Source organism: Nicotiana tabacum, chromosome 12 (assembly GCF_000715075.1).
Source record: "Nicotiana tabacum cultivar K326 chromosome 12, ASM71507v2, whole genome shotgun sequence".
Lineage (NCBI taxonomy): Eukaryota > Viridiplantae > Streptophyta > Magnoliopsida > Solanales > Solanaceae > Nicotiana > Nicotiana tabacum.
Genome location: NC_134091.1, coordinates 24373243 through 24382876, shown reverse-complemented (window position 1 = coordinate 24382876; position 9634 = coordinate 24373243).

Here is a 9634-nt window from a genome sequence, read left to right as displayed (position 1 = left end):
AAACCTACTCCAACTTTCAAAAATCCATCCCGACCCCGATATCAAATTTTTCACTGCCGACCGAAATTGCTAAATTTCTAACTTTCGCCAATTCAAGCCTAATTCCACTACGGACCTCCAAATCACATTACGGACGCACTCCTAAGTCCAAAATCACCTAATGGAGCTAACAGAACCATAAAAATTCAAATTCGAGATTGTTTACCCATAGGTCAACATCCTGTTGACTTTTTCAACTTAAACTTCTAAATAGGAGAGAAGTGTCTCAATTCACTCTGAAACCACTCCGGACCCGAACCAACTAACCCGGTATAACATAATATAGCTGAATAACACATAAAGAAGCCGGGTCGTTACATCCTCTCTCTCTTAAACAACTGTTCGCCCTCGAACGGGTCTAGAAACATACTTGGAGTATCGAATAGGCATGGATATCTGCTCTGCATCTCCCGCTCGGTCTCCCAGGTGGCCTCCTCCATAGGCTGACCTCTCCACTGCACCTTTACCGAAGCTATGTCCTTTGACCTCAACTTCCAAACCTGCAGATCCAAAATAGCCACCGGCTCCACATCATAAGTCATATCACCCTCCAACTGAACCGTGCTGAAGTCCAAAACATGGGACGAATCTCCAATATACTTCCGGAGCATGGAAACATGAAACACTAGGTGCACACTCGACAAGCTGGGTAGCAAGGCAAGCTTATAAGCCACCTCCACTATCCTCTGAAGCACCTCAAAAGGCCCAATGAACCGGGGGCTCAACTTGCCCCTCTTCCCAAACCTCATGACACCCTTCATGGGTGATACCATCAGCAAAACCTTCTCCCCAACCATGAAAGGTACATCACGGACCTTCCTGTCCGCATAGCTCTTTTGCCTAGATTGCGCCGTGTGAAGCCGCTCCTAAATCAATTTCACCTTATCTAATGCATCATGGACCAAGTCTGTACCAAAGAGCCTAGCCTCACCTGGCTCAAACCATCCAACCGGAGATCTATACCTCCTCACATATAAAGCCTCGTACGGAGCTATCTGAATACTCGACTGATAACTGTTGTTATATGCAAACTCCGCGAGTGGCAGAAACTGGTCCCATGAACCCCCAAAGTCAATGACACAAGCGGGCAACATGTCCTCCAAATCTGAATAGTGCGCTCGGACTGCCCGTCCGTCTGAGGGTGAAAAGTTGTGCTCAACTCAACCTAAGTACCCAACTCTTACTGCACGGCCCTCCAAAACTGCGATGTGAACTGAGTACCTCTATTTGAAATGATGTAAACTGGGATACCATGCATGCGAACAATCTCTCGTATGTAAATCTCAGCCAACCGCTCTGAAGTGTAAGTAGTACCAACTGGAATGAAGTGCACGGACTTGGTCAGCCGATCCATAATCACCCAAATATCATTGAACTTCCTCGAAGTCCGTGGGAGCCCAACTACAAAGTCTATGGTGATCCGCTCCCACTTACACTCTGGGATCTCTAATCTCTGAAGGAAGCCACCCGATCTCTGATGCTCATACTTAACCTACTGACAGTTGAGACACCGAGCTACAAACCCAACTATATCCTTCTTTATCCGCCTCCACCAATAGTGCTATCTCAAATCCTGGAACATATCCGCGACACCTGGATGGATGGAATACCGCGAGCTGTGGGCCTCCTCAAGAATCAACTCCCGAAGCCCATCTACATTAGGCACACATATCCGGCCCTATATCCTCAACACATCATCATCACCAATAGTCACATCCTTAGCATCACCTCTCCGAACCTTGTCCTGAAGAACGAGCAAGTGAGGGTCATCATACTGACGCTCCCTGATACGGTCATAAAGAGAAGACTTGGAGACCACGCAAGCCAACACCCGACTCGGCTCCGAAATATCCAATCTCACAAGCTGGCCCGCTAAGGCCTGAACATCCAATGCCAAAGGTCTCTCTGCTGCTGGAAGATATGCTAAACTCCCCAAACTCTCCGCCCGATGACTCAAAGCGTCGGCCACCACATTGGCCTTCCTCGGATGGTATAAAATAGTGATTTCATAGTCCCTAAGAAGCTCCAACCATCTCCGCTGACGCAAATTAAGATCCTTCTACTTAAACAGATGCAGACTCCGGTGATCAATATAGATCTCACAATGAACCCCATACAAATAATGGCGCCAAATCTTCAAGGCATGAACAATGGCTGGTATCTCAAGATCATGGACATGATAGTTCTTCTCATGGGTCGTCAACTGGCGCGAGACATAGGCAATCACCCTACCCTCCTGCATCAGAACTCAACTAATGCCTATCCTCGAGGCATCACAATACACGGTGTAAGAACCTGAAGCTGATGGCAGAACTAACACTGGAGTCGTGGTCAAGGCAGTCCTGAGTTCTGAAAGCTCTCCTCACACTCGTCCGACCACCTGAATGAAGAAGCCTTTTGGGTTAATTTGGTCAAGGGCAAAGCAATAGATGAAAATCCCTCCACAAAGCGACGGTAATAACCCGCCATACCAAGGAAGCTCCTGATCTCTGTAGCTGAGGACGGTCTAGGCCAACTCTGCATCGCCTCTATCTTCTTCGGATCCACCTGAATACCCTCACTGGACACCACGTGTCCCAAGAATGCTACCGAACTGAGCCAAATCTCACAGTTGGAGAACTTTGCATAAAGCTTCTCCTCCCTCAATATCTGTAATACAATCCTCAAATGCTGAGCGTGCTCCTCCTGGCTACGAGAGTACACCAGGATGACATCAATGAATACAACAACAAATGAGTCCAAATAAGACTGGAATACACTGTTCATCAAATGCATGAAAGCTGCTGAGGCATTGGTCAGCCCAAAAAACATCACTAAGAATTCGTAATGGCCATATCAAGTCCTAAAAGCTATCTTAAGAATATCCGAATCCCGAATCTTCAGCTGGTAATAACCAGACCTCAAATCAATCTTGGAGAACACCCTCGCTCCCTGAAGCTGGTCAAATAAATCATCAATACGAGGCAAAAAATACTTGTTATTGACTGTGACCTTGTTCAGCTGCTTGTAATCAATGCACATTCTCATGGAACCATCCTTCTTCTTCACAAATAGAACCGGTGCACCCCAAGGTGACACACTAGGCCGAATAAACCCCTTATTAAGGAGTTTCTGAAGTTGTTCTTTCAATTCCTTCAACTCCGCCGGTGCCATACGATATGGTGGAATAGAAATGGGCTGAGTGCCTGGCGCCAAATCAATACCAAAATCAATAACCCTGTCAGGAGGCATGCCCGACAGGTCTGTAGGAAACACATCCGAAAAATCACGTACCACCGGAACAAAATCAATGGTAGGAGTCTCTGCACTAACATCCCTCACAAAAGCCAAATAAGATAGGCAACCCTTCTCAATCATACGCTGAGCCTTCAAATATGAAATCACCCTACTTGGTACAAAATCTACAGAACCGCTCCACTCAACCCTCGAAAATCCCGGCATCGCCAAGATCATGATCTTAGCGTGACAATCTAGAACAACATGACATGGAGATAACCAATCCATACCCAATATCATATCAAAGTCAACCATACTGAGCAACAATAGATCTACTCGGGTCTCCAGACCCCCAATAGTCACCACACATGACAGATATACGCGGTCCACAATAATAGTATCACCCACAGGAGTAGATACCTAAACATATGAAACTAAAGACTCACGGGGCATATCAAGAAAATGGGCGAAATACTAGGAAACATATGAATACGTGGAATCAGGGTCAAATAATACGGAGGCATCTCTGTGACAAACTGAGACAATACCTGTAATCACAACATCTGACGCAATAGAATTTGGTCTAGCAGGGAGGGCATAGAAACGAGCCTGACCACCCCGTGATCTGCCTCCCCCTCTAGGGCGACCCCTAGCTGACTGACCTCCACCCCAAGATGACTGGGCGGGTGGTGAAGTAACTGGTGCTAAAGTCGAAGGCTGACTACTCTACTGAGATAAACCTCCATGACGACGAGGAAACTGCCTCCACATATTCCCAAACTCCCCACACTCAAAACAACTCCCTGGTGCTGGTGGTGGGAACTGAAGGGAACCCCTAGCACTGGGATAACTGATAGAAGAACCTGGCATGGAGGAGCCCTGAACTGGTGGAGCAAGGGACGAACTCTGGGTTGTAAGGGCACCGAGTGATGAGTGGCCCTGATGAGAACTGTGAGAACCATGGCCAGATGAGTCACCACGGTGAAATGGCCGAGCTGACTGAACCTGCCTGAAATGACGACCTCTACCGTGCTGGAAATGACCCCCAAAAGGAGCACCGCTGAATCCACCCTGACCACAAGGCCTCTTGGCCTCCCTCTCAACCCTCTCCTGACCGCGAACCATCTCAATCTGCCGAGCAATATCGACAACCTCATCAAAGGTAGCATCAGACACCCTCTCTCTAGTCATTAGCAACTGTAGCTGAAAAGTGAGACCATCAATAAATCTCATGATCCTCTCCCTATCCGTGGGAACCAACCAGATAGCATGACGGTCCAACTCCGAGAATCGTATCTCATACTGCGTCACAGATATATCACCCTGGCGAAGCCACTCAAACTATCTGTGCAGCTCCTCTCCGCGGGACCGAGGCACGAACTTCTCCAAAACGACCACGGAGAATTATTGCCAAGTAAGGGGTGCTGCGCCAACAGGCCTACGCCTCTCGTAAGTCTCCCACCATCTGAGTGCAACCCCGAAAAACTGAAAAGTAGTGAATGAGACCCCACAAGTCTCCAGAATACCAGTAGTACGGAGTATCCTCTGACACCTGTCCAGGAAGTCCTGAGCATCCTCTCTCTTTGTGCCACTGAAAGGTGGTGGCTGGAGCCTCCCAAACCTCTCCAACCTACGCTGATCATCCACAGGCATAGCAGGAACCACATAATCTTGTGCAGTTGCAACCGACTGGGCTGGTGGTGCCCCCTGTGTCTGGAGTCCCTGAACAACCTGCTCGGGTGTGCGAGCGACGAAAGTCTGAGTGCCTGTGCTTCCCCCAGCCTGAGAAGTGGCTGCAGTTGTTGAGATAGAGACCGCCTGAGCAAGGCTGGTACACGCTGTCAGAATCTAAGCTAAGGTCTCCTGAAGGCCTGGAATCACAATAGGCACAGGTGGTGCATGAGCTGGTGCATCAACAACTCGAATCTGGTCATGATCTAAGGCAACTGGTAGATCTGCAATTACTGCCCCAGCTGCGGTGTAGGCTGCACCTCTGCCCCTGCCACTGCCTCTACCGCGGCCTCGGCCTCTCGCGGCCCTGGCTGGTGGTACTGGTGGCTGGCCCTCCTGACCGATAGTACGAGTCCTCACCATCTGTGAGAGAATGAAACAACAGATGTTTAGTTACTAGAATAAACAGATTCGCACGATAAGAATTCAAGAATTACAACTTTACAACTCACAAGTATCATATAGTTTCAACAAAATATGCAACTTTACAATTGCTATGGGACGAACCAAGTCACAATCCCTAACGGTGCATGCCCACACGCCCGTCAGCTAGCATGTGTGTCACCTCAAAATAGTAAATGATACGAAATCCGGGGTTTCATACCCTTAGGACTAGAATTACAATCGTTAGTTACCTCAAACCGGTCAAATCTCTAACTCGCGATGCTCTTGCCTCTCGACTCGGCCTCCAAATGCTCCAAATCTATTCACAATCAGTACAATACCATCAATCTACGCTAATGGAATGAATTCCACAAGAAAATTATCAAATTAGCCCAAAACCTGAAAATGGCTCAAACCCGCCCCCCAGGCCCACATCTTGAAATCCGACAAAATTTATAAAACTAGAAAGCCCATTCACTCACGAGTCCATACATACTAAATTTATCAAAATCCGACCTCATTTGGTCCTTCAAATCCTTAAATTACTCTCCAAAATCTCAAGCACTAACCCCTCATTTTTCACCCCTAAATCCCACTAATTACATGATTAAACAATGGAAAATCACCATATATACGAGTATTAGGGCTCAAGCAACTTACCTCACTGATAGCCCTTGAATCACCCTTCAAAATCACTCCCAAAAGCTCCAAAAATCGAATTGAAAATAGTGGAATGAACCAAAATTCGCGAAGTTCTATCTATACATGCTACCCAGGTTTTCGCACCTGCGGGCTATTTCCCGCGCATGTGGGACCGCACCTGCGCTCAAAACTATCGCACCTGCGAAATTCACTTAAGAGACCAGGTTCCGCATCTGCGGCAAAGCTTTCGCATATGCGAAGCCTGCCCAAAATCCTTCTCTCCGCATCTGCGCCCCAAGCCTCGCACCTGCGGGCTCACAGATGCGATAGCCCTCTCGCACATGCGCATCCTTCCTAGCCCAGCACTGCCCGCACCTACGAACTCGCCATGTGCACCTGTGACCTCGCATCTGCGGTCCTCCCCTCCGCAGGTGCGGAAATATCAGTAGCAGCAGCTTCAGCTGCATTTTCCAACTTCAAACAATCCGTTAACCACCCGGAATCACCCCGAGGCTCTCGGGACCTCAACCAAAAATACCAACAAGTCATATATCAACATACAAACTTAGTCGAACCTTCGAATCACTCAAAACAATATCAAATCACCAAATTACCCTCGGATTTAAGCCTAAGAATTTCTAAACTTTTAAATTCGACAACCGATGCTGAAACTAACCAAACCACGTCCGAATAAAAATCTACTCCAACTTCTGGAAATCCATTCCGATCCCGATATCAAATTTTCCACTGCCGACCGAAATCGCCAAATTTCCAACTTTTGCCAATTCAAGCCTAATTCCACTACGGACCTCCAAATCACATTCTGGGCGCACTCCTAAGTCCAAAATCACCTAACGGAGCTGACAGAACCATAAAAATTCAAATCCGAGATCGTTTACCCATAGGTCAATATCCGGTTAACTTTTTCAACTTAAACTTCTAAATAGAAGACTAAATGTCTCAATCCACTCCGAAACCACTCCAGACCCGAACCAGCTAACCCGGTATAACATAATACAACTGAATAACACATAAAGAAGCAGAAATGGGGGAAACGGGGCAATAACTCCTAAAACGACCGGCGGGTCGTTATAGTAGATCAATTGACAAAAGCAACACACTTTTTGCCAGTGAATACTACATATAGTGGAGTAAGATATGCACAGATATTTATGAATGAAATTATCCGACTTCACGGAGTTCCAGTATCTACCATCTCTGATAGAGGATCACAGTTCACTTTACGCTTTTGGAAATCTTTTCAAGAAGCATTGGATACACGGGTAGATCTTAGTACTGCATTTCACCCATAGACAGACGGCCAGTCTGAATGTACTATATAAATCTTGGAGGATATATTGAAAGCTTGCATTCTTGAGTTTGGAGGTAGTTGGGACGCTTATCTACCTTTAGCTGAATTTGCTTACAATAATAGCTTCCAGTCCAGTATTCAAATGGCACCATACGAAGCACTGTATAGTAGAAGATGTCGTTCTCCTATCGGAAGGTTTAAAGCTGGTGAGACTAACTTATTGGGACCCGACTTAGTACAAGAAGCTATTGACAAGGTCCAATTAATCATGCAGAGATTGCTCAATTCTCAAAGCAGACAAAAGTCGTATGCAGATAAGAGAAGAAGAGATTTTAGTGTTCACAGTTGTGGACAAAGTGTTCCTACGAGTCTCTCCTATGAAAGGTGTGATGCAGTTTGGGAAAAGAGGCAAGCTGAGCCCCAGGTTTATAGGACCGTATGAGATACTAGACCGAGTGGGATCTGTGGCTTATCGTTTGGCACTTCCTCCTGAGTTGTCTTTTATTCATCCAGTGTTTTATGTCTCAATGCTAAGAAAATGTATATCAGACTTATCTCAGGTGCTTGAAGCGCCGACTATACCGCTTGATGAGAAGTTGTCTTACGAGGAGGAGCTGATGGCTATTGTTGATAGACAAGTAAGAAAGCTACGGTCAAAAAAAACTGTATTCGTGAAAGTCTTATGGAGAAACCATACAGTTGAAGAAGCTACATGGGAAGTGGAAGATGCTATGCGAGTCAAGTATCCTTATTTATTTCAGTCTACAGGTACGTACTTGAGTTAAATTCAGGGACCGAATTTTATAATATGGGGAGGATGTAATACCCTAATATTTTAAATGAGGACATATGGGATATTTAGTGAATAATTTAAGTCCAAAGAAAAAAATAATAAAAGAACTAACTAATAAAACAAAACAAAAAAAAAGAAAAAAGGGATAAGGAATTGAAAGAAAAAGGTCGAAGCCCATTAGAACATATCTGCCAATTGAAAAGGGTTAGGGGAGGGGAACGAAGCAAAATCTTGAGAGAAACGAAAAACCAAAAAACGAGCAGAGAAGGAAAGAAAGAAAAAAGAAAAGAAGGAGGAAGAAGTTGATGCAGTGCGTTGGAACCATAACTATAACTGTTGAGGAATCTTAAGCACTAATTGTGTCTTATGGGTATTACTTGAGCTTCTTCTTCTGGTAGATTTTAATTTCGATTCTCATGATTGGAAGATTCTACAGAGTAATAAAAATTACACTAGTTCATTCACATAATTGAGAATTTTCTTCCTAAAGAATCCATAAAACTTTGTGAAATTGAATTAATAAATTATATGAATAGGTTGGAGTTGATAAATTAATAATTACTCATATGTGGGTAAATATAATTCGGTGAATTAAGAGTCAAATATGAAACCTCGAGGGTTGGGTATTCTAAATTAGCTATGAACTAGCCTAAACAAGGAAATTAACATGAGATCGATATTATGTAATTATATATTGATTGGAGGAATTTGTACGAATTGCTCGAGATGAAACATTTAGTATTTTGGCACGAGTACTGTGAGTAGTAATCTTACCGCAATTTGTATTTTCATAACTTATATGATTTACACTTTATTTTTAATATGAATATGTGTACCGATTATTTTGAGTTGCATGTGGGACAAGTCTTTTACTCGATATGATACCGAAATAGTTATTTGAGATGATTACCGTTGTTTTAAATATTCTTGTTGTGACTAGATATGTTTTACCGTTACTTGAATTTACGTTTATCGAAATAAAATTACATGATTTGATAAGAATCGAAATGTCCTATATTGTTTTAAAATATTTTCTTATGAGTATATACAGATTAGAGAGATAAGTATAAATGGGAGTAGACTTTGAAGGATCCCGTAGCTAACGGCGGGTTCGTTAGACCTGGTGCACCTTGTATTTATCGAGTACAGTTATAGCCCTCGCTAGTGGGAAGGTAGAACTAGCATACCGTTACCGATTTTCCTCGAGTAGGGACTACCGTTATATTTGACTTCTTACGAAGAAGTTCACAGTTATACCGATTACATGATCCATTCATTGAAACCTCATGAATATTGATATTACACAGTATTTACCGAGCTTATTACCGAATTGTCAATTGATTTATATAACATGAAAAACACGACGATACTGATTATTATTTATTATTTCTGAAAAGGCATTCTTATGATATTTTATATTTAAAATATATACTAGCATGTTTTCTGACTTGTTCCTAATAAAAATAGTTGTGTTTAAATGTTATTACTCACTGAGCTAGCGACTCATTCCCCGCTAT